We start from the raw sequence: 23,797 nt of genomic DNA, 5'->3' as shown, positions 1-23,797 counted from the left end.
AGATGAAATTTATGGGCTCAGCTCAATTTTTGAGTCTGAATTTCTCAAAGCTGGTCCTGTGAAGACTGGCTGAATGCATGGAAAGTGCATATTTGCATATCAGAAAGCTGTGACCTTCTGAAAGTGTGTTTCATAGTCTATACCTTTTTATCAAGTACTCAGAATGGTCCCTGAACAACACAAACATGAAATATGCATGCTCATCACTAACTAGTACATGTTCCCACAGAGCCCTGGCATTAGGCATGCTGGTGGGAGCAAGTGGTCCTCTTGCAGTGGTGCTTGTCAAAACTTTTGGGCCCTTGGATGTAGCTCGCCTGGGAGAGGGATTGCCTGGTACACAGAAGCCCTGGATTCACCCTCAGCATTGCATAAACTGGGCATGGTGATGCATGCCTTTAATGTCAACACTCCAGAAGTAGAATCAAGAAGGCTATATATATTCAAGGTCATTTTAAGCTACATAGCAAGTTTAAGGCCAACTTGGGCTATATGAGACCCTGTCAAGAAAATGAATGAATGAATGGATTGAAACATGAATTCTTATGACTGACCAGATGCTTCTAGAAGGAAGTGTAACATGGATCTTCTAGAGAAAAGAAGGAAAATGATATGGTCAGAGTATCTGCAGTCTTTTTTTAAAAAAAAAAAAACCCAAAACTTCATTTTATTTATTTAAATTTCTTTATGTTATATGTATGAGTGTGTTGTTTGCATGCATGTACATATACTGGCAACCCCAAACAGGCCAGAAGAGGGCATACCCCAAAACTGGAGTTATGGATGGTTGTAAGCCACCACATAAGTGCTAGGAACTGAAAACTCAGTCCTGTGCCAGCACAGCACAGTGTAGTTTGAATAAGAATGGCTCCTACAGACTCATATTTGAATGCTTATGGAGTGGGATTGGGAGGTATGGCCTTGGAAGAAGTGTGTCACCTGAGGGTGAGCTTTGGGTTTCAAATGCTCTGGCCAGTTCCAGTATCACTCTCCCTTCCTGCTGCCAGATTTAGAACTCGTGGCTCCTTCTCCAGCACTGTGCCTGCCCTCACACTGCCATGTTTCCTGTCATGACCATAATGGACTAAACCTCTGAGTCTGTAAGCCAGCTCCAATGAAATGTTTTCCTTTATAAGAGTCGCTGTGGTCATGTGTCTCTTCATAGCAACTGTAACCCTAACTAAGACAGGGAGCAAATGCTTCTAACTCCTGAACCATCCCTGGAGTCCCAAAGACTATGGTCTTGATAAACCAAAGTGATACACACAGACAAGCTATGGATTTCTCAGCCCCTCTGAAGCAGTCCCTCTTCAGAAGCTGCATCACATTTTGTTTCCTTGGGGGAGCTCACCTTCACCTATCTTTCCCCCCTCCCCTCCCCATTCCCACCCCTGGTGGTACTGATGCTGCATGGCACAGTGTGACCTGCTTCTCTCTGACAGACAATTGCAGCCTAATTTTACCATTTGGAGTATGTGTGTGTGTGTGTGTGTGGGGGGGAATCCCTTAAGATAGGAGTGGAAGATGCCCTTAGAATAAGGGAAATAAGAAAGAGTAAGGCAAAGACACAGGCCTTCAGAAACACTATGAACGAAATCACTGTCCTTGAACTTTGGTGAGGAGAAAGCTCTTGGTTCTCTCTAGACACCTCCAAAGCCCAAGATGTGAAGTTTGCTGAAATGAGCGTCTTTGTCGTTTGTAAGCTGCCTTAAATTTTATTTAATCTCTTTGCTCTATTTTATGACTTAGAATAACTATGACCTCAAGTTAAATCTCCAGATCACATAGATGGAGAAACAGAAAGACAAACGGTGGAGCTACAGGCCAAGTCTTACACTTCTATTTGCAATGTCAGACTCTGGATGTGGCCTCAAACAAGCAGACATACACAACGACACAACAATGCTATTGAGTTTCGTGCTCACTTGGTTCCTTGCTCTCAAACAATGGAACACTCACTTAGCATGATTCAAAAGGTAGCCAGAGTCTTGCAGATAAGGAGATAATAATCATGATAGCTCAACTCTAGGTAAATAATGTATGGAAGGCAAAAAAATGTTCATAATCTTACCCCAAAAGGAGACAGGAAGGAGACTGGGGTCAGGAGCCTGGCAGGGGAAAGCCATTCTTAGGTTGGGCATGAATTGTCCTGACTGCAATTGCTTGGGGGGAGGGGGTTATCTCACCCCCAGGGGTGTGTCAACAGTCTTCCTTAAACCACCCGTCCTAGCTGGAGGCCCTGGCACCTATCCCCTTGTCACTGGAGGAAGTCAGAAACTTCTGACCAGGGACAGACCTATTTGGCCACTGAAGCTCATTCCAGCCTGCGGTTAATGTCCTGATGCTCACAGCCTGAGGTGGGCCAGGGGGTAAGGGAGGGCATGAAAAGGAACCATTGCACATGTGGCATGGAAATATATGTTGTCTCTAGGAGTAGCCTCAACCAGGAAGGCTTGAGTGGGACCAGTCAGATACCTCTGTCCATTGGTCCCCAGTTACTACTGAGAGGTCCCCATGTTTCCCTTGCTCAGCCCTTCCGGGTTTTCCAATGGCTGTCCATCTCACCTTGCAGATTCGGAGACACCTAGAGCCTACAGGACCCTGGAGGACTGTGAGTGGCCAGGGACGCAGCAGGGCCACTGCTTCTCTCCTGGCGCCTGCCTGCTTTGCAGCTACAGTCCGCAGGTCCCCCTAGCCTAACCTTCTGGCCTCCCCGCCCGCTCTTCGCCATGGTACCTGCTGCTTCAGTGCGGGTGACTTGCCGGCTGGTGGTCACGGTCCTCCCGGAGATGAAGGAGGCTTTCGAGCTTTTCTGAACCGCGCCTCTGCTCTCCCTGGCTCCCAAACGTGACTCTCTATATATCCGGCTCAGAGACTGGGTGTGGGGCGGGAGGAGCGCACCCTCCCTCCGACCTTCCTGGTCGCTGCTGGGCGCCCAGCCGAGGCCTCTGCCAGGGCGGGAGTAGTACAGGGGCCTCGGGCGCACAGGCACGGAGGATGGCATCGCCTGGACTTCGGGTGTGTTCCCTTTTGGTGTGTATTGTTGGGTGAGGGGAAAGTTAGCTGGGATGGCGCCCTGTCTGAAAAAGCAAAGGAAGGAGGGAGGGGAAGAGAGAGAAAGAGTCTGATTTGATTCATTGCAGGAGAGATCACTTCCTATTGCTCTGGCAAAATGCACTCCAGATCCCATTTATCCAGCTCTTCCGGACCACTCGCCAGGTGGATGGAGGATGCAGAGGAGCCCTGCGGGGATGCACCAGCTCAAGGGCTTTTAAACACTCAAGGGGCGGCAAGTGTGTGCTTTGGGGAGATGGGGGGGGGGGGCAGGCAACAGGGAAGTTTGGGGTTTGGAGAGAAGAAACCTGATTCTTGCTATCTGGTGGGCAGGGACCATGGATGCTAGGTGGTGGGAGAAATGGGCAGAGACAATCTTTGGGACTTCCCCAGAAAATGCTTTCTTTCTTCTCTTGGTAGCTTTAACAATTTTATTTTATTTAGATTTAGTTATTGATAAATTTTAGACAGAAACCCTGCAGCTGCACAGGAAGTCATAGCATGGTGGATGAGCAGGAGAGCAGAATTTTCCCCCTCAACCAGAAAGAGGAAAAATGGCCAACACCCACCCCAGTTCTCTGAACAACGTGGAAGGTAGTCTTCCAAATTTATAGTCAGTTAAGGAAAATGGGAAGAAATACGGCCCCCAAATTACTTTAATTCTCATTATGACAGGTGGCATGCACGTAAAAACACCAACATTGAATCATGAAAAGTTGAAATTAATGAAACAAGGAACTCCATCCATTAAAAATTTCAAACTTCTCTTGAATTTGCTGCTTCTGGACTCTGTTTAATTACGTATGTTAAGGGAAGTGTAAACCAGAGATAGTTTTGCATAGATGACTACATAAAAACAAGAGTAATGAACAGGACCTGACAAACATGCAGTTAAACACACACACACACACACATCTTAAGAAAATATCTGAATGTGTCCTCAGACCCAAATTCTGTGAGTGTGCTTGAAATGATCCAGGAAAATGATTATAACAAAGTGTGAAAATCTTTCACTTGAAACCCCAGATCTTCAGTATGCTAGGCCAGGAGGGTGGCCTCCCTGGTCTACCTGGAGAGCTCAAGGGCAGCAGTTAAACATGTGAAGATCCCATCTCAAAAATTAAAAAAAGGGCTGAGAATGTAGTTCTGGGGTAGATGGGACTTTTGCCTACTACAATGAGGTCCCAGGTTCAACCCTGAGTGTTGTGAAATGAATACAAAATGCAAAAATCCCTAGTCACATAGATAATACATGGTCACAACTTTCTGGAAAGCAATTTAGCAACCCACTTCATTTTTTATTTTCTGAGACCTTTAGATAAAAGATTTCTGTTTATTAGGGCATAGTCAAAACAAGAAATGTGTGAAGAGTTAATTTCTCATTACCTAAAGTAAGAAATTAAGAGGCTCACTTTTGAGGAGTACCCATAGGTGAATGCAGCAGTATTGTAAAATAAAAGAAAAATGATTTAAGTATTATCACGTGAATGGTATTCATATGTATGTCTGCAAGAACCACGGTCTCGAAGCGTGTAGGCTGAGAGGCTCACGCCAGAGAAAGCATCCTTTTGGAACTTCGCAGGCTGCAAGGCTAAGGTTAAATGTCTGCTGGTCTGACTCCTCATTGGGTGTGAAGGAGAGTTCATTCTGTGTTTCTTGAGTGCACCTAGTGGCCTTCTGGCAATCTCTGATAGATTAGAGAACAGAAATATAAAGACATGTGTTAGTCAGGATTCTCTTGGACAGAGTTGAGAGACAGACACACATATACAGAGAGAGAGGTGGGAATGAGGGAGGGAAAGAGAGGGAGAGGGAGGAGAGGAAGGAGAGGGAGAGGGAAGAAAGGGAGAGGGAAGAGAGGGAGAGGAAGAAGGAGGGAGAAGGAGAGGTGACACTCATATAGAGACAGATACAGACACAATTTATTAGAGTGGCTTACAGGCTATGGTCTGGCTAGTCAAATAATGGCTGTCTCCTGATAATGGCTGTCTCCTGATGGAAAAAGGCCAGGAGTCTGGTTCAGTCCATGAGGCTGGATGTCTCAGTAGTCTCAGTCTAGTGCTGAAATCTCAATGATTACTGGGGAGCCGCTTCTTTTAAATCTATGTTGTAATCTGAGGAAGTAGGTTCTAACACTAGTGAAGGAATGCCTCAGCATCAGGATAGATGAGCTTGTCAGCAAGAGTGAGGGCAAGCAGGCAAAAGCAGAAAAGCTTTCTTCTTCCAGGTCTTTTTATGTGAGCTGACGCTAGAAGGGTTGGTCTTCCTATTTCAAATGACCCAATCAAGAACAATCCCTTACAAGTGTGCCCAACTACTTGAATTTTAGATTATTCCAGAAGCACTCTAGTTGATACCAAGACTAGCCACCACAGCCAGTCTATATCTTCGTATGTCTCTTTCTGTGTGCCTGGGTCTGCATCTACACTTCTCTTATAGGTCATGATGAATTACACCTTTCCAAGTGTCTTAATTTAAGTAATGACATTTGCAACAACCTTGTTGCAACAAAGAAGGCCATGTTTTGGAAGTGCTGGGGATAAAGCTTCAACATATGATACTTGAGAAGGATGTGAACACATTTCAGCTGGTGGGCCGAATGCAGGCCTAGAAAAAGCATATGGTCTTGCAATGCAAGCAGCTTGTGTGTTTGACTGACTTGAGATGGGGCCTCTGCCCAGGTGGCTAGAGATTCTGCAGTGGAACCATCTTGAGCTACATAGGGAGGCTCCAAGACAAACAGCCAGTCAGCAGCATATAACAGAAAGGCTAGGGGACGTTAGACACAGGTCCCAAAGAGACCAAGAAATGCAAATGGCAGCCAGAAGCTGAATCATCAAAAACAAACAAAAAACCTTCCTACAACTTCTCAGGGTAGTGTGGCTCTATAAAGTCCAGAAATGTGAGAGAGTAAATTCTGTTGCTTAAACCATTCACATTTCTATCAGTCCCAGGAAATTAAATTTCCTATCAGTCCCATGTAACTTTCCTAGGGTACAGTTTTATGATAAACTTTTTTTAAAAATTACTTTTAATATTTTACAATCCAGCTGTTGCCCACTCCCAGTCTGCCCTCCCACAGTTCTTCATCCTATTCTTCCTCCCACAATGTCTTCAAGAGGATGTGTCCCACCCCCTCCCCTACTGCCCCCCCCCACAGGGGCCTAAAGTCCCTTGAGGGTAAGGTGTATCTCTCATTGAAGCTAGTCTAGGCAGTCCTCTGCTATATATGTGTTGGGGGGGGGGTGTCTCAGACCAGCTAGTGTATGCTACCTGGTTGGTGGCTCAGTGTCTGAGAGATCTCAGGGGTCCAGGTTAGTTGAGACTGCTGGTCTTCCTATGGGCTCACCCTCCTCCTCATCTTCTTCCAGCCTTTCCTTAATTCAACCACAGGGGTCCTGGACTTTAGTCCAATGGTTGTGTCTAAGTATCTGAGTTTGTTTCAGTCAGATACTTGTTGGGCCTCTAGGAGGACAACCATGTTAGGCTCCTATCTGTAAGCACACCATAGCATCAGTAATAGTGTCAGGTCTTGGAGCCTCCCCTTGAGATGGATCCCAGTTGAGTCCATTAATGGGCCTCCTTTCCCTCAGTCTCTTCTCCATTTTGTCCCTGAAGTTCTTTTCGACAGGAACAATTCTGGGTCAGAGTTTCTGACTGTGGGATGACAACCCCGTCCCTCCACTTGATGCCCTGTCTTTCTATTGGAGGTGGATTCTACAAGTTCCCTGTCCCCACTGTTGGGCTGAAAGGTTCTCTAATTTTTATCTTTTTTTAACTGATTACTTTTGTTTTTTGACAGTTTCTGAGGATTCTGTCCCCACTCTTTCCCATTTCCCTTCCAATGCTTCCCACCCTCCCCCTTCTAATCCCTAACTGTCCCTTTCCCCAGATTCACACTTCTAAGTTTGTTTTGTGATCTTTTAGTTTAGTCAAGGCTATCAGGGTGAACACTTGAAACTTGTTGCAGATAACAAGTAGGTTCATAACTGGAAGCAATGATCCTCTCTTTCTCTACCTCTCTGTGAAATACATCACTAGCCAATAGCACAGCAGGGAGAGGTTCCCCATGCAAACCCTCTTCCACCTACACCTGATTATTGGCAGGCCTTTTCTTGAGAAGAATCAGTGCAGGCGGTATGTGAGAATTCTTAGCTGCGGTGAGAATTGTCTTGAGTCTTAATCTACTTTTGAAGGGCAGAGCAGAGATATATTAAAAATGCAGGATCTTGCAAACCATATTCTCCAATAGCTTAAGCCAAAAGCAGGATGCCAGCCTATGCAGTGGATGCCACATTAACTCTGGGCACATTAGATGCAATTTCTTCCAACATAAACTCATCTTCACAGAGGCTTGATAAGACAATGATGCAAGAACAAATCTCGAACCCCATGTTGCTCCTGGTCAACCTTGAAAAACAGTTTATCATACTGACTAATACTTCAAAGCTTTTCCATCACCCTTTGCTCAACAGCTTAACATCTTGTTCAACTTTATAAAACAAATATTTATGATAGAAAATACAAGATGTTCTAGACATAAAATCATATGGCAGACCACTCTGCCAAATACCCTAAGATCTAAATGAAAGACCAGTGCTCCATAGAATTTTACTCTCCAGTGCCTTCTGTTTCTGTAAATGCAGTTTCCACTGGTATTATCACAGAATAACTTTGATTTTTATCTACACAGAACTATAAAAACACAGTGTTTAACAACCAGAAAGCTGGCAACATGCCTATGATGTTAATTCACAGTGGAAAGACTGTACTTTACTTCTTGTTCAGGGTGGCTGTATTAGTTCTCTGTCACTGAATAAGCACTTACCATCACATTGGTGTTTGAGGGAGTGCATACATGCTCTCAAAGGCCTGCAGGTAAGCTCTTCAGGCAAAAAGGAACCTGTAACTGTCTGTAACTGAAGTTCTTGCTCTCAGCTCCAGGCCATTGGTGATTCAGAGTTCTTTTGGGAGCCCTTCCCCAGCTGATGGTACATAGAATTTATAACTAGCTCTTTTAGGCTATTCTAGGTCCCAGGTCTTCATTTTCTAGCTTCCTACTGGCCAAGGTTGACACCCAGTGAGCCATGCTTACTTGGGGCAGTCTCTTTTTGAAGAACTCAAAGCTACTGACTTGGAAACTTGATGTTCAGTGTGTAACAAACAATCACAGCATTGACATCCTTGATGTTCACAGCTACACCCCCACTCCAGGGTAGGGGGATTCTGCAGGATGGATGATGCTGGGGTGAACCTGGGCCCCACGAGGGTTCTTCCTACCATTGTTACTTGCCTCTGGAGTGCGGAAGCACATGGCTTTCTCTTTCAACTGTGAGTTACTTTTTACTTTCTAGCCCCTTTGTCAATTAGCAAGAGGTGGGAAGGTTTGCCCTCTTTTTTTCATCTATGTGTGTGAGAGAGATATGTATGCAATTATGTTGACTCGACCATGTGTGGGTGCAAATGTGTGCATGTGCATGCTGAGATCTGAGGTTGATACTGGGGATCTTCCTCAGTCATTCTTTTGTCTTCTTTATTGAAACAGGGTCTCCCAATCAAACCCAGAACTTAATCTCCCTGTGGGCTTTCCTTAGAGAGCCTCTGTCTTTGTCCTCTCTACATGGGTTAACAAGTTAAGCTTTCAGGCCAACACAGCATGTATGTACATTCTGCGGATCCAGACTCTGCTTAAGGTCCACTTGTTTGCACTGTAACACTTAACTACTGAGATTTCTCCCCAGCTCTAGTTGTGGTTTTCCACAACCTTTATTCTTATCTTTTTTCTCTAGAGATATGTATAACTCTGAAAATTATAGTTTATTGGCAAGTATGTGCATTTAACAAGTGAAGGCTGTGCCTGAGTTTCCTGGTGACCTCTGAGCTGATGGTTATTGGACTGTGTTGATTTGACTGAGAGCCACCACAGGCTCAGGTATTTGAGTACTTGGTCTCCAGTGTGTAGAACTGTGTAGGAAGGATTAGGAAGCCATGCCTTGTTGGAGGAGATATGTCACTGGGGAGAGCTTTGTGGTTTCAAAGACTCATCCCCAGTTAGCTTTCTCTGTCCTGTTGGCATATTTTTTCTTCGCTGTTTTATTGGGCTCTTATATCTGTCTACCACCCTTCCAAACTTTATTCTACCCTAATCCCTTCCAAATCCTTTCCAGTAGAAAGTTGTCAATCAAACCTGAAAGACAAAAGCAATCAGTAGAAAATCTCAAAGGATTGTGGGACTATAGCACACATGACACTTGTATAATGGGAATCTCCCCAAAGAATGAAGGAGCAAGAAGTGACAAAGTTCAGCCGCATAGTATTATCAGATACCAAATTACAGAATCACAAAGCACAGAGGATGTTACACAAGATAGATGAGCCCTTCCCCACTGCTCTGCACATCACAGCTGAATTTCAGAACATCAAAAGAGAAAAATCTCAGACAAAGGCAGAGTGCGGGGAAAAACAAAATGAAAAACAAACAACAAACCAACAAACCAAAACAGAACTTGGTGTGAAGAAGGGAACAAAGATAAGGCATCTGACATCTTCTCAGAGATACTGTGAGGAAAAGAAGATAAAGAAAAACACATACATTGTTGGAGAAAATCATCTCCCCATCCTTGGATTCTGTGCCCTGTAAAATAATTATTCTTTTAAAAATATGAAAAAATAACCCAACCTTTTTCACACAAACATAACAAATAAGTTGCTGTTGTTGACAACAGTAGCTCTGCTTTGGGAACAATGTAAAACATTTGTAAAAAGAAATGTACAATATGTAAAGAAGGGAAGACCATTGATAAAGTCCAAACATTCTCTCTCACTCTTAATTGAACTAACAATATTTTTGTCTGTGTAAAAGAGTGCTAGCAATAACATCTTCAAAATCTTTATGTACGTTTATATGTGTTTGTGCTTATGTGCACACAAAATGAACTGTAACAATAAAATAATGGACAGGGGGAGGAATCAAGGCTACTTTGTGCCATCTGTGCACTACCATTGTGTTGTCACAGCATGAATGTGAATGTTCCATGTTTGAACACAGGTATGAAGTTTGTGAAACTTGTTCCAAAGTTCAGGGCAAGCACTACAAAATGTAGAAGGCATACTAACAGGGTAAAACCAAAACCAAACCAAACCAAAACTCCAAACCTAAACCAAAACAACACTGGTCATGTTTTCACATGCTAACACAACATCTCTGATAATGATATGGGAAGCTCCTGTCTCTCCCCACACATACAGTCAGTTATCCAGCAGACACCAGTAGGGTATTCTTAAAATCACTGCTGCCACTGTTTGCCTGGAGTGGAATTGGAGCCTTTGTGCTATTGGCTCAGTCTACAAGAACATTTCCTATATTGGATACAAGAGCATGAAGTAAATTGCCCTTTACATTCTAGCCAGAGAACACTTATTATGCCTTGCTAGACTTTATTGTATTAGCAACCTCATAGGACACAAGAAACACTTCACTCACTGGTTTATTAGTGAGATGTAGAATCAAAGACACAATCACTCTATGTTCCTGTAACCACCAGTTCGCCAACGTGGTGAACTGTATCCCTTAAACTGTGAGCCAACAAGGTGGACTGTATCCCTTAAACTGTGAGCCAACAAGGTGGACTGTATTCCTTAAACTGTGAGCCAACACGGTGGACTGTATCCCTTAAACAGTGAGCTAAAATAAAGTTTCTGTCCTTAGGTTGGTTTTATCATGCATTTTGTCATACTGCAGACTCAGATTGAGCAAAGTTCTCAGAAAGGGAAGGGGATAATGATGCTAGTGCTTTGGGAAGATATAACATTGTGAAGATTGTGTTTGGGGAAAATACTTGAATCCAAAAACTGGTAGATCTGAAGCAGAATATGCAGATGGTCATGAATAGGAGATTCTGATGCTTCTTTATCTGAAATGGGCAGATCTTGCAGGAAGAAGAGAAACAGAATTCAGTTGATCTTAGAGTTAGAACTCCATCAATAAAATGGATGCAGATGGCATCTCCAGGCTGCTCTATTCAGTGAAAGACTCCATTCCCATTCTCGAACTCCCATGGAGTATTTACAGCATTAGGCCACATCTAGCCATACAACATATCCATCTAGCAAATGAGCATAGAAATCACACATTTGGCTCTCTGAGCATAAGGGAATTAAACTGAAAATTAATAATAGAGAGATATAATTGGAAAACCCCCCAAATTCTTAACAGACTTATAACATGTGGGTTAAAGAAGAAGTATCAAGGGACATTAACCCATTTTGAAATGTGCTAAAAATAAAAAGATAATTATATGTATGGCATGGAACAAAAGCAATATTTATGGAGAGATTTATCACATCATAGAAAACATAGACGTTTTGAAGTCCATAATTCAGCTTTTGTTCTTTGGAAGGAACAGAAAAATCAAGTCAAGTCTAAATAAAGGAAGGGGAAGGGAATAATAGAAATAAGTCAGCTAGTGAAAATGGAGAAACAGAGAAAAGAACAAATGAAAGAGTAGTTCTTTAAGTGGATAAATGAATGTGAGGAACTTCCTGTTGAGGTAAAGAGGGAGGGAGAGAGGAAGGGAAAGGGAGGAAGGAAGCAAGGGGAAGAGGGATGGGGAGAAGGGAAGGGGAATGGGGAGGTGAAGAGAAGGGCGGGGGGGGGTGGTGGATGGAGGGAGGGGTGGGAGGAATGAAGTGAGAGGGAGAGGGGAAGAGAGGGAGGGAAGAGAATTATACAAATGAAATAATGTTTGGTACCCAAGTCTTGACTTGATGCTTTGTAAAACAAGAGCCTCTGTTCTTTATACTTCTGGATAAGAATATCCAGTAACACAGTGGTGGCATCCATGAGGGCTTTCTTTCTGCATTGGAACACTTCAAGATGTCTTTTCTCCCCAACCCAATCTATAAATCTAATGAAATACCATTACAAACACCAACAGATTATCTTGTGGATACTGACAACCTGACTCTGAAATCACATGGAAAAGCAAAAACTGATTACAGCAGACTCTATTAAAGCATGGTGGGGGGGTGATATTAGAGGATTTGCACACCCCAATTTTAAGACTAATAGGCCTCCAGTCATCAAAAGAGTATATTTTTGGTGAAGGAAGACATCAATAGACCAGAACTCAGAAACAGGCTCCCATAAATAGACATGGAAGACAATAGATGAGGGAAACCATATTTTCAGCCAATGCTAGAATAGCCAGGCACACACACAGGGCTTACGTTTGCAGAAAAACTAATTCAAAATGTATCCCAGACCTAAATGTAGAGTACACAGCTGTGTTGCTCCTGGATGATCATGTAAAGCTCCTAGAACAGGGCTGGTGGCTTCTCTGGGTCACATTGCACAAAGAAAAATGATCTTGGGCTAGCATTGAATCCAGCGTGTCCTGCCCATGGGTTTTTGGCAACATAGCTGGTAACAGCATCATCATCTACAAAGTCCATGTTTGAAAGTCACATAAGCAAGTTGTGACACTTTTTTTTTTCCAAAGAAAATTTATAATGCATGGAGTACATTTCTGCTTTTTGTATAGGCCCGCACTTGTAGCTGACTCCATCTACAGACAGCCCAGGGGCCTCAGGTTGGCTATGCCACAGTGGTTTCTATCAGAAATAGGATCAATAAGATGACCCTTGAAATAAAAATTGATAACCTAGGCTTTATTACATTAAAAATTACTCTGTAGAATACAAACTCCCATCTGGGAGAAAACATCTGTAAAAGACATATTTGATAAAAGATTATCGTAACTTCAAAAATATTTTCAGTTTTTATTCTACTTTCTTTTTCTAAATATTTATTTATTTGTTTGTTTATTATTACTGTTTAGTTATTTATTATTACCGTTTATTTATTTACTTAATTATGTGAGTACATTTTTTCTCTCTTCAGAACACACAGAAGAGGGCATTACAGGTGGTTGTGAGCCACCAGGTGGTTGCTGGGAATTGAACTCAGAACCTCTGAAGGAGCAGTCAGTGCTCTTAACCACTAAGCCATCTCTCCAGCTCACTTTCTTTTTTCAAAAAGTGATTTATTTTATTTTTTAATTGTGTGCATGCAGAGGTGTCAGATCCCCTGGAACTGGAGATACAGGTAGTTGTGAAGGTCCTGGTGTGGGTCCTGAGAACCGAGCTCAGGTCCTCTGCACAAGCAGCATGAGTTCTCAACTGCTGAGGCACCCACTCTGTCCAGCCCTGCATCCACTCTGTTTTCCATCTGTTTCTAAGTGTCCATCAGTTCGGCCCCTCTTGTGCCACACCAACCCCAGTAGATTCTGTGTGACAAAAAAGTTCCACAGACTGAGGCATTTGACTCCGAAGGGGAGGCCTGGGAAGGCTGTGGAACTCTCCAGTTGGAGGATAATTCTGAGCCTTAGTGCTCAAAAGCAGTTTACTCTAAATTTCCCCTTTTCCTCTTTCACAAGGTAATCCCAAAACCCCTGGCGGATGATCCAGTAATCCATTCTTTGAAGTGGACTCACTGACTGTAAACTCTTTTTTAAGAATTGCAATGCCTTGCCTCATAGTCATCTACATAATTACAATCTTCCAACAACATGCAGGTTTATATGGCTGTGCATATGTAGATGAGGGTGGCTCTGACACTGTGGTATGGAAAGCATTGATTAAGTCAAGAAGTTTTTACAAGGTAAAAGCTAAATGTTAGATAAGCATCACTCACAAAAACTCATTAAGACCCAGGGGGTATAAGAAACTTCAAACTCTTTTTAAAGGTTTGCTGTTAACTACAAGTCACTCTGTATTCTAATCAGGAAGATTGATGGTATCTGTAAAATGATCCTCTAAATCTCTTACATGGGAAACATTGCACCTGATTAATTTTGCATTTCCTTGTGCCAAATGGTTATGATAATTGTGCCTGCCTCACTGGCTACATCTTTTGAAATGGTAATACCAACTCTTCCTGTATAAAAATCCTTACTTTAGAGCTCCTAAATACATTCATATTCAAGCCACCTCTGAAAAATCCTTACTTTAGAGCTCCTAAATACATTCATATTCAAGCCACCTCTGTGGTTGTTTCTGTTTGTCACCTGCTGAACCTGTTTCTCTCCTGAAATCCAAAGTCCCGCCTCGGATCTAAATCCCCTGGCTGGGACTGTCCAAAGCACTCTTGCCTCGGTTGCTGCCACCCTCTCTGTCTTTAGCGATGTTGTCGTCATCATAATCTATAGCCTGTAAATGCACGAGTCCCAGAAATGCCCCAGCTTCCAATCTGCTCATTCACCTTTGCTGTGTGCTGCTGGGTCATCACTGTGTTGACTCTGACAGAGGCATTTCCCAGCATGCCACCACATGCATGCTTCTCTCCTGCCCTGGGACACTCTCTTCTTTCAGTATTCTCCTCCTCCTTGCTAGTCAGGATGAGACACTCACTTCAGGTGAAGAATTTAGATAAATGAGACTAACAAACGACTCATCTATACCTGATAGAAAAGGCTAAAACTTTACCCGAAGATAGTTTCTGGCCAGGCATCTTTATGACTTTCATCCCACGTTAATCGTGGTCCTTGTCCTAAGACATCTCAAAAATCTGTGGTCAAATGCAAGCTGTTGTCTGTCATATAACTTTAAAAAGTAAGATTGATTTTATTTTCAACACGTGTATTTTGCTCCCTTAGATTAGAATTGGTGGGGCACGCTGCCTCTGCCTTGGCTCCTGTACCCTGAAGACCAAAGGCTGACTCCTGGTTCTTGGATATCAGTTTGCATGATGACAGCCCACCCTTACACACACTGGTTTGACTCTGGCTTCCAACAAATTTGGAACAATTACACTTTGCCCTGTGCTGTGAGTGTTGTTGTGTAACATAGACATTAATGGGGGAATCCAGACTATTAAAGCTTTACACTGTGCAGAGACGTACTCAGTGGCCCCACTGGAGTTGCCCAGACAGGTCAGGGATTAAGATTTTAAACTCCCCTCTGCTTCTGGTCACCCTTTGCCTCTGGGCTGGGCTCTGTCCTCAGCTTTTTTTTTTTTAGCATGTGTGCTATTTAGATTTCCACATGTGGTGATTTGAATGAGAATGTCTCTCATAGGCTTCCACGTTTGAATATTTGATCCCCGATTGGTGGCATTGTTTGGAGTAGTTTAGGAGGTGTGGCCTCCTTGGGGAAGTGTGCTCCAGAGAGTAGGTTTTGGGGCAGGAATGCTTCACTCTGCTTCCAGCTTGCTGCCCAGCATGTGACCTCTCAGCTTCCTACTTTGACCACTATGTCTGCTGCTTGCTGCCATGCCTCCTAGCATGGCGAACGAACTCATGCCTTTGAAACCACAGGCTCAAATAAACTCTTATTCCATAAGCACGGAATTGTATCAGAGCATCAGAAGAGTAGTTAATCCATCATTTCCCACCCTCCCCCGACCTGCTGTACAGAGGGTGTGGTCTTCCTCCATCATTCAGGTTTCTATATCCTAGGCCATTTCTCTCCTGGAACCATCTATTTTCCCCAAACACATCAAACTGTTAACTGTCTAGCCTCTCTCCTTTTATTTCTGTACCATACCAACCTCCTCATCCCAGCCCCACTCAAGGCTTTCCAGTAGCTCAATTAAATCGTTAGCATATCATCTCCATAATACACATGCTCATTTTCAAAACTGCACAAGTACACTTTTTATAGACTCTTTGAGAATTTCACATCTTATTCCCCAATCCCACTGATTTCGCAGTCCTTCTTCTATGTCTGCCCTCCATCCTTGTAACCTCCCCGCAAAATAAAATTTAGAAAAAAATTAAAATTGAACAGCAACAAAAATCTTGCCTACTTCTCTTGGCAAAGACTGGCTCCTCTGTTAACCGCAGCATTCTCTCACACCCTCACAGCCGCCTGGCCTCCAGTTCTGCCCTGGGTGTGATGTTTCACTCCTTCTTTTGTGCCTCTCTGTCACATATTTGTTGTACTGACATTGGGAGTTGCTGTGTGTCACACAGTATACTCTTTTGCCCCTAGGGCTTGACCTTTAAATGTTCATTGCAGCAAGTCACTGGTCTGGCTGGCTCAAGGTTGCTGGTTTCTGCTACATCAATAATGGACGCTCACCGAGACTCCTCTCTGCTATCCTGCCTTTGCCCGAGGCAGGGTCGTGGGGGGTGTGGGGGCTAACACTCTCCTGCATTCATGCCATTGAGGCCAGTTCTCATGCCCGTGCCATTACTGGCACCCAGTGTGGCAGCCAGTGAGGTCCTCTGGTATTAACACTGCTTCAGGCAGCAGCCCAGACCATAGGCATCTGCATAGCTTTTGGTGGCACCATGAGCCACAGACATCAACAGAGACCACACCACAGATCCAGACATGGTCTTTGGCTGCAGCACAGGCTCAGACATTATCATGACCTCAAGTAGCAGCTCAGGCCACTCAGATCAGAATGACCCCAGCAGCATGGCCCTTGGACACCAATATGGTCTCTGGTAGCAATCTAAACCAAAGATAACTGTGCGGTCCTTGGTGATAACATGGGCCATGGGCATCAACGCAGATCCCAGGTGCAATAGGGCCACAGACCCAGCCATGGCTCTCAGCAGCACAGGTCCAGACACCGTGTGGCTTCAAGTGGCTGTGCAGCCTGATTCTCAGGGCCTTCATGTCTCCACTTCTGCCTCTCTCCACAGAACAAGACCCTCTCCACTTCCCTTTCTCCTCCACCTCTCTCTACCACATAAGAGCTTATTGTAGGGGCACCTACCCAGGCACGGCCTTGAGGTGCTGACATGTGCAGATGTGTGGATCTGTGTGCCATGGCATACATGTAGAGACCAGAGGACAATGTGCAGGAATCAGTTTTGTACTTCTCACATATGGTTTCTGAGGAGACTCAGACTCATGTTGTCAGCCTTGGTGGCAAGTGCCTTTAGTGGTTGGGCTATTTCATTGCTTCCACAAACAGACTTCACTTCCTCCTACACACAAAGGATTCCATATAGATCTCTCTACCCTCATGATAGCACCATCTTTTCATGGAGAAGTGCTTCTCTTTTATATGAGTGGTACTGCCATTTGTTGTTGGAGAGATTGGTTTGATTTCCTACAGTTCATGCTGTCGTGTCATGTGAACTGTGGGCAAAAACCAATTTCGGGCAACACTACAGCTTTCTGGTGAATGAGAACAGCTACAGCTTGACGATACTTGGCAAATGCTTTATTAGGGAAGGTACCCAGTCCAATCTCCACCAGACCTTTTCCCTGAAGGCTACAGTCTAGCTTCCACCCAGCCCCAGCCCCTGCTGCTGTAGTCTAGCCTCCATCCCGGCCCCATTCCCTGAAGGTGACTTGCCCCAGCTCCATCCCTTGAAGATAAGCAGTTCAGCCTCTACCCATCCCTATTCCCATTTGTATATCTGCTCATTAATTTTTACAACAGTCTTAAGTAGTAGACATTATTGGCTTTCTTAGCTGAAATAACTGAAAAGATAAATTGATAACTAATAGATAGACCATGTTTAGAAAACAGAATTTAAAGTTAGTAGTGGTAGAAAATAGTTAAAATTATAACTTGAAATAAGTATGTGTTAATGTGTCTGTGTGTATCTGTGTCTATGTATGTGTCTATGAATGTGTCAGTGTGTGTGCTTCTCTCTCTCTGAGTGTGCACGTGTCTCCATGTGAGTGTGCACTTTCTCTGTGTGGTGAGAATGTAATTCCTCTCTTCATGGTTTTGAAATACTTGTTCTCTTAGAAAATTATACAAGAACGTTTTATTACACAAGTAAGAGAAAAACAGATCTAATACATGCACTGTGGTGACATTTATCACATGAGATTTCACTGTAAGGAAGAGAACAAAGGAAACAATTGACAACAAGTTTGTCCTTTCACATTGAAGTCACTGAATGATGTTGGGGAACTCTGAGTCTCAGATATCAGACCTCAGATCCCAAGGAAATTTTAGGGTTGTGTGTATGTGTGTGTATGTGTGTGTGTGTGTGTGTGTGTGTGAGAGAGAGAGAGAGAGAGAGAGAGAGAGAGTGCATGCACGCTTGCACACACATGCATGTGTGCCTGTGTATGTGTGAATATGCGTATGTGAGTGTGTATATATATGAGTGTGTGTGCATTTGTGTGTATATGTGAGGATATATGTGTATATATGTGTGTGAGTGTATGCGTATATGTGTTTATATATATGTGTGTGTGAGTGTGTGTATGTGAGTATATGTTTGTGTGTGTATGTATGAGTGTATGTGTATATGAATATATGTGTGTGAGTGTGAGTATATGACTATGTGTTTACATATGTGTGTAAGTGTGTGAGCATGTATGTGTATATGAATGTATGTGAGTGTGAGTATATGATTATGTGTGTACATATGTGTGTAAGTGTGTGTGTGTGTGTGAGAGAGAGAGAGAGAGAGAGAGAGAGAGAGAACACATTCATGCATTGGGTGCATGTGTACATATGCACATATATACAAGTGCTTGTGGAGGACAGGGGTGGATACTGCTTTCCTCCATCATGATCCACTTTATTAATATTACTGAAATTTTAATATATTCTTTGAAAATCTTATGAATTTTGCAGTGCATTTTAATCATATCCACCATCACTGCCTCCTTCTGAAGGCTCTCTCCTGTGCCCCACCCAGCCACTCTCCCAACTTCATATTCTTTTTATTTTTTGTTATTAATAATGCAGAGTCCAATTTTTCTGTCCATATGTGGATGGGTGTGACACCATCCACTTGGGCATGAGCAACTGTGCCCAAGAAGCAGCATGGCTCTCCCTCCCTTAGAAGCCATCACTTACCTTAGATGCTTCACCACTAAGGGCAGGGCCTCCAGGCTCCTCTTCTATCCATGCTGGAATTCTACGGGCTTGGTCTTGTCCCAGGTCTTATTCATGCAAGCTCACCTACCGTGAACTGATGCATACAACAGTTGTACCATGTCCAGGTGTCCACGTTTCACAACTCTCTCCTTACACGTCAGCTCTCACACTCTTTCTGCCTACTCATCTGCAGTGGAGAGCTTAGTACAGGTGATTTCATCCTCCGCTGAGCATGAGGTTACCTGCATTCAGAATGTTCATCACGTGTAAGTTTCCGCATTGACTAGTTTTGCAGTGAGCAAAAAGAAGCTTTTCTGGCCAGAGTTGAGAGCAACACACGTATATTGGTATTATGGTGATTTGAACAGGTTTAGCCCCCATAGATTCATGTGTTTGTGCTATAGTTAATGGCATTATTAGGTGTGGCCTTATTGGAGGAGGTGTGGCCTTGTTGGAGGAGGTGTGTCACTATGTAGGTGGGCTTTGAGGTCTCCTATACTCAGTGCAGGAGAGGCTCTCCTTCTGGTTGCCTTCAGATCAAAATGTAGATATCTCAGCTCTTCCAGCACCATGTCTGCCTGCACACTGCCATGTTCCTGCTATGATGACAATGGACTGAACCTCTGAAACTGTAAGCCAAGCCAGCCTTAATCAAATGTTTTCCTTTATAAGAGGTGCCTTGGTCATGGTGTCTCTTCACAGCAATGAAACCTAGACAAAACAGGTGTAAACATAAATATTAAAAGGTAGTTTGGCAATATGATCATCTTATATAACAATAGTAGGTTCCTTGCTAGGGCCTGTGATCCTGCAGTTATGGACTGTTGAGCTGGCATGAGATCCCTCCTGTGGTGTAGTGCTCACAGCCAATCAGAAAGCAGCTGGTCACTCCCATAACTATCATACATCTTTTGTATTGATGGGCACATCTTTCAAGATTGATATTCCAATGTTCAGGATCTAGCCCTGGGTGAAACTTGAACTCTTTTCTCCTCCAGTGGACCACATTGCTTTTTCAGGCACTGTGTAAGCTAAATGGCAGGAAGAGAATTTCCTGGTCCATTGAGACTGATTTCTCTGTGTCATGTACCTGAAGCGAGTGGTGTCTTCAACAATTGGGTCTTGGCATCTAGTTCTGGTGGGCAACCAAGATGAACAGTAATGGCTTGCATTGCTGTAGGTGCCTCTGTAGCCTTTCTGATCTATTGCTCTTACCTCATAGAGAAGTACCCATGCCAGACACTGAGATTTTCATTTAGTAGCCCATGTTTTATGGGAACAGAATTCTGTTCAAGTTCTGTTCAAACTCCATATGCATTCACTTAGTGGATTTACAGAAAGTGTTTCACACATCCTTGGTTTTAGTTAACCTAACTCTTACTCTGCCTTTTCATGTCACCCCGCCCCGCCCCTACCTTTAACCCAGATTGTCCCCTCTGTTATCTTACATGTTACCTCACATCACACATATTCTATGATCTCCTCTGACTGTATCTTCTTTTTCTTGAGTTGCAAGAACATAGACTTTCATATAGTGTTTTCATATACCCTTCAGTTTGTTTACTCCTTTCCCACCCCCACTTTTACCCTGTCCCTTCCCATGTTGACTCTTTGGACCCTTCAGTAATCTCCCTCTTTCATTTCGTATATTCTACCATCTTCCCTCTCTCAATTCATCTGCTCCCAATGACTTGTTCCTAATGATCTTTATTCCACATGTGCTTCAAATTAATCACACAAAGTAAAAGATTCAAAGTGGGGTCCACATTTGAGAGAAAACATGAGGCATTTTTCTTCCCCTGGGTGACTTTACTCAGTATAAATTTTCCAGTTTCATTCATTCATATCTGTCAATGCCAGGATTTTGTTTTTCTTTACAACTGAGCAATGTTCCCTTGTGTATATATTCCACATTTCCCATATCCATGAGTCAGCTGATGAACATCTCAGTTGGTTACGTTTCCTAATTATTGTAAGCAGAGAATCAGGGAACATGGATGTGCATGTGTCTGTGTAAGAGTGAACATGGATGTGCATGTGTCTGTGCAGCAGTGAACATGGATGTGCATGTATTTGTGCAGCTGTGAACATGGATGTGCATGTATTTGTGCAGCAGGGAACATGGATGTGCTTGTGTCTGTGTATGAGAGAACATGGATGTGCATGTATTTTGTGCAGCAGGGAACATGGATGTGCATGTGTCTGTGTAAGAGTGAACATGGATAAGCATGTGTCTGTGTAAATGAACATGAATGAGCATGTATCTGCAGCAGTAAACATGGATGTGCATGTGTCTGTGCAGCAGTGAACATAGATGCACATGTGTCTGTAAAAGTGAACATGGATGAGCATGTGTCTGTGCAGCAGTGAACATGGATGAGCGTGTGTCCCTCATCCCTTTCCCTCGTCTTTTTCTCTCATCCCTCTTGTTCCTCCTCCTCTCACACCCTTGCAATCTTACCATTAATTATTGGGCATTTTTTCCTCTCTAAATTTTACATATGAGAGAAAACACGTGCTATTTGCCTTTGTGGGCGTGCTGTGTTTCACTTAGCATAATAATCTCCAGTGCTACCCACTTTTCCATCAACAGCCATTGTGTTCTTCCCTACGGCCGAGTATGAAGACTCCACAGCCATTGTGTTCTTCCCTACGGCCGAGTATGAAGACTCCACAGCCATTGTGTTCTTCCCTGCGGCCGAGTATGAAGACGACTCCACTATGTACTTGTAGCAGAGCTTCTTTATCAACTCATCAACTGATGGGCATGGAGGCTCACTCCACGACTTGCCCATCATGCAGGTCTATTATTTCTTGTGAGAAAGTTGGCTTCTGCTTCTGAAGAGAGAGGAGTAAACCTTTGAGTTCTAAACATTCGTTTCATGCAACAGAGCTTAGTTGCCAACCAAGTCAATGATCTCAGGAGATTGTCAAGTTCCCTGTCAACAAGACTTCTAATCTATCTTACAAGAAATAATAGATACATGGGAGCTCAAAGATGACTTGTGGGGTGAGTGAATTGATATTCAGATCAGCTGAGTTCCTGCCAATAGCAGGGTTTGTCTCCACATCTTTGAAGAAACTAAAATAGCAAGAATCTCCTCCACAAGATGGCTTCCTTGTCCTCTTAAGTCATCAAAGCAGTTCTATGGCAGGCAGTCTTCCACCCAAGAAAGCTGGCACATGGAAGCAAGACCCTAGCTGGGGTTAACAGATGAATGGCATGTTCATTATGCCTAAGTGACCCTCGCACATTTTCCTGAGGAGAAATGGAGGGGAAAGGAACCTGCATATTACAAAACATGGTTGTTCTGTCTTTACCATTCTGCTTTGTCAGGGAACAGGAAGCCTGCTGTGTGGGGGTGTCAGAGTGAAATAGCACAGCCAAAGATTCCATGGAAAGCCAATGCCCAGTCTGTGGCTCTGTGGGTCTGTCCTGTCTACACAGGGGTCTTGGTGACACATTAGGAGCTGCATACCCAGGTAGGCTCAGGTGACATGTAGAAATACAAGGTTTTCCTTACTGTACACTGTAGACTTTTTAGCAGCAGCAGCAGCAGCAGCAGCAGCAGCAGCAGCAGCAGCAGCTCAAATTCATTCAGACTCACAAAGGGCTGCAAAGAGCCTCACAAGGACGGCTGAGCATTGACTCTCTTCATCATGCAATATCTGCCTAGGTTGAAAATCCAGAGAAGTCTGCCTTCAAAGAAGCTATAAGAGTGTAGCAGAAGAGGTGGCATTGCAACCACATTGTAGTGCTATGATCCAGCTTTCCTGACACAGGTTGCTGGTGCACTCACAATTCATCACAGAAGGGCAGGATGCAGAGGAATGTTTGGGGAAGGGAACCCTACTGGAACTGAGTAGGAAGTGTGCCTCAGAAGGATCGAAGCTTTGGCAAGGTGTGAGGGAAGAGCAGTCCGTGAAGAAAGTAGAGCAGCATGTGAGCTTCCAAAATGAGACGTTATAAAGGATATGTGAGGACCCGCAAGACATTCTACTGCTGCAGTGTGACAGCAGGGGCAGAGCTGTGGGCTGTGACCCAGGCACCTTCAGAGAGGGCACTTGTCACTGGACTAAAGGTCTGAAATATTGTCTAAAGGCTATAGAGGAAACTTCATGTGTCAGGGCAAGAAATGGCAAGTGGGTTTCCTTTTCCCATAGTTGTGCACGGGAGCTGTTGTAGAGCACAGAAAGTAGTGGCAGATTTTTCTGTTATCTAGAACAGTCTGGAGATATTGAAGGCAGTTTCCAATCTGTTTCAGAACACTCCCAGCACAGCATTGTGGGTGGCCAGGTAAGACTGGACCCCAGCACTTACTGACTCAGCTTTGCATTCTGGAGCACTGTGACCCTGGGTAAATCATAGTTCCCCATACCCCATTTTACCTGAAACTGGGATGGAGATAAAGCTCTCCCCCAAGTTCCAGATGAAGCGATAAGCAGGACCTGGCCAGGTATTATTTAACCCTTGATGGGTGCTGACATTCTTATATAACTAAGAGAGAAATGAAAAGTATGTAGCACCATGGGAATCATCAATGGCACGCCTGGAAAAATCCCATGTCTTCTTCCAATTAACAACCGTAATTATTTTTCATTCTAGCTAGAATTTAGCTAACAATAAGAGAACCAACAAGATGCAGCCCATTGGGTGAACACAACAATAGAAATTTTGTTGTTTTCTGCAAAGTAAGTCCTGGCCTCTTGCTACTCGCTGATTTCAACATGAATCATTATACAAGTGACATGATCTTGTACTGATCTGAAAATGGCTTCAATGTATCTGCAGTGTGTCCACTGATAACAGAAACATGACACAGCTAGCAGCTACATATCCCAAATCTACTGCAAGGCTTCCAGGATTGCTTGTTACAATCCCAGTTTGAAGGAAATTTCTGACTGTTTTGGAGACTCAGTTGTGTCATGTGATGTTTT

The 23,797-nt window shown here is 43.6% G+C and overlaps 1 protein-coding gene across 1 annotated transcript in view; it reads right to left on the bottom strand.

The window, feature by feature from the left end:
• The window catches only part of Far2 (fatty acyl-CoA reductase 2), a 102,958-nt gene extending 100,201 nt beyond the window's left edge, over positions 1-2,757 (bottom strand). The window contains exon 1 of the mRNA XM_052175324.1: positions 2,737-2,757. The gene's annotated coding sequence lies outside the window, so the exon portion shown is untranslated. The remainder of the gene's footprint in view (positions 1-2,736) is intronic.
• Between the last annotated feature and the right edge of the window lie 21,040 nt (positions 2,758-23,797).

The sequence above is a fragment of the Apodemus sylvaticus genome, chromosome 2, assembly GCF_947179515.1.
Source record: "Apodemus sylvaticus chromosome 2, mApoSyl1.1, whole genome shotgun sequence".
NCBI lineage: Eukaryota > Metazoa > Chordata > Mammalia > Rodentia > Muridae > Apodemus > Apodemus sylvaticus.
Note: the sequence above shows the minus strand (reverse complement) of the source record. Positions and strands in the feature narration are given on the sequence as shown.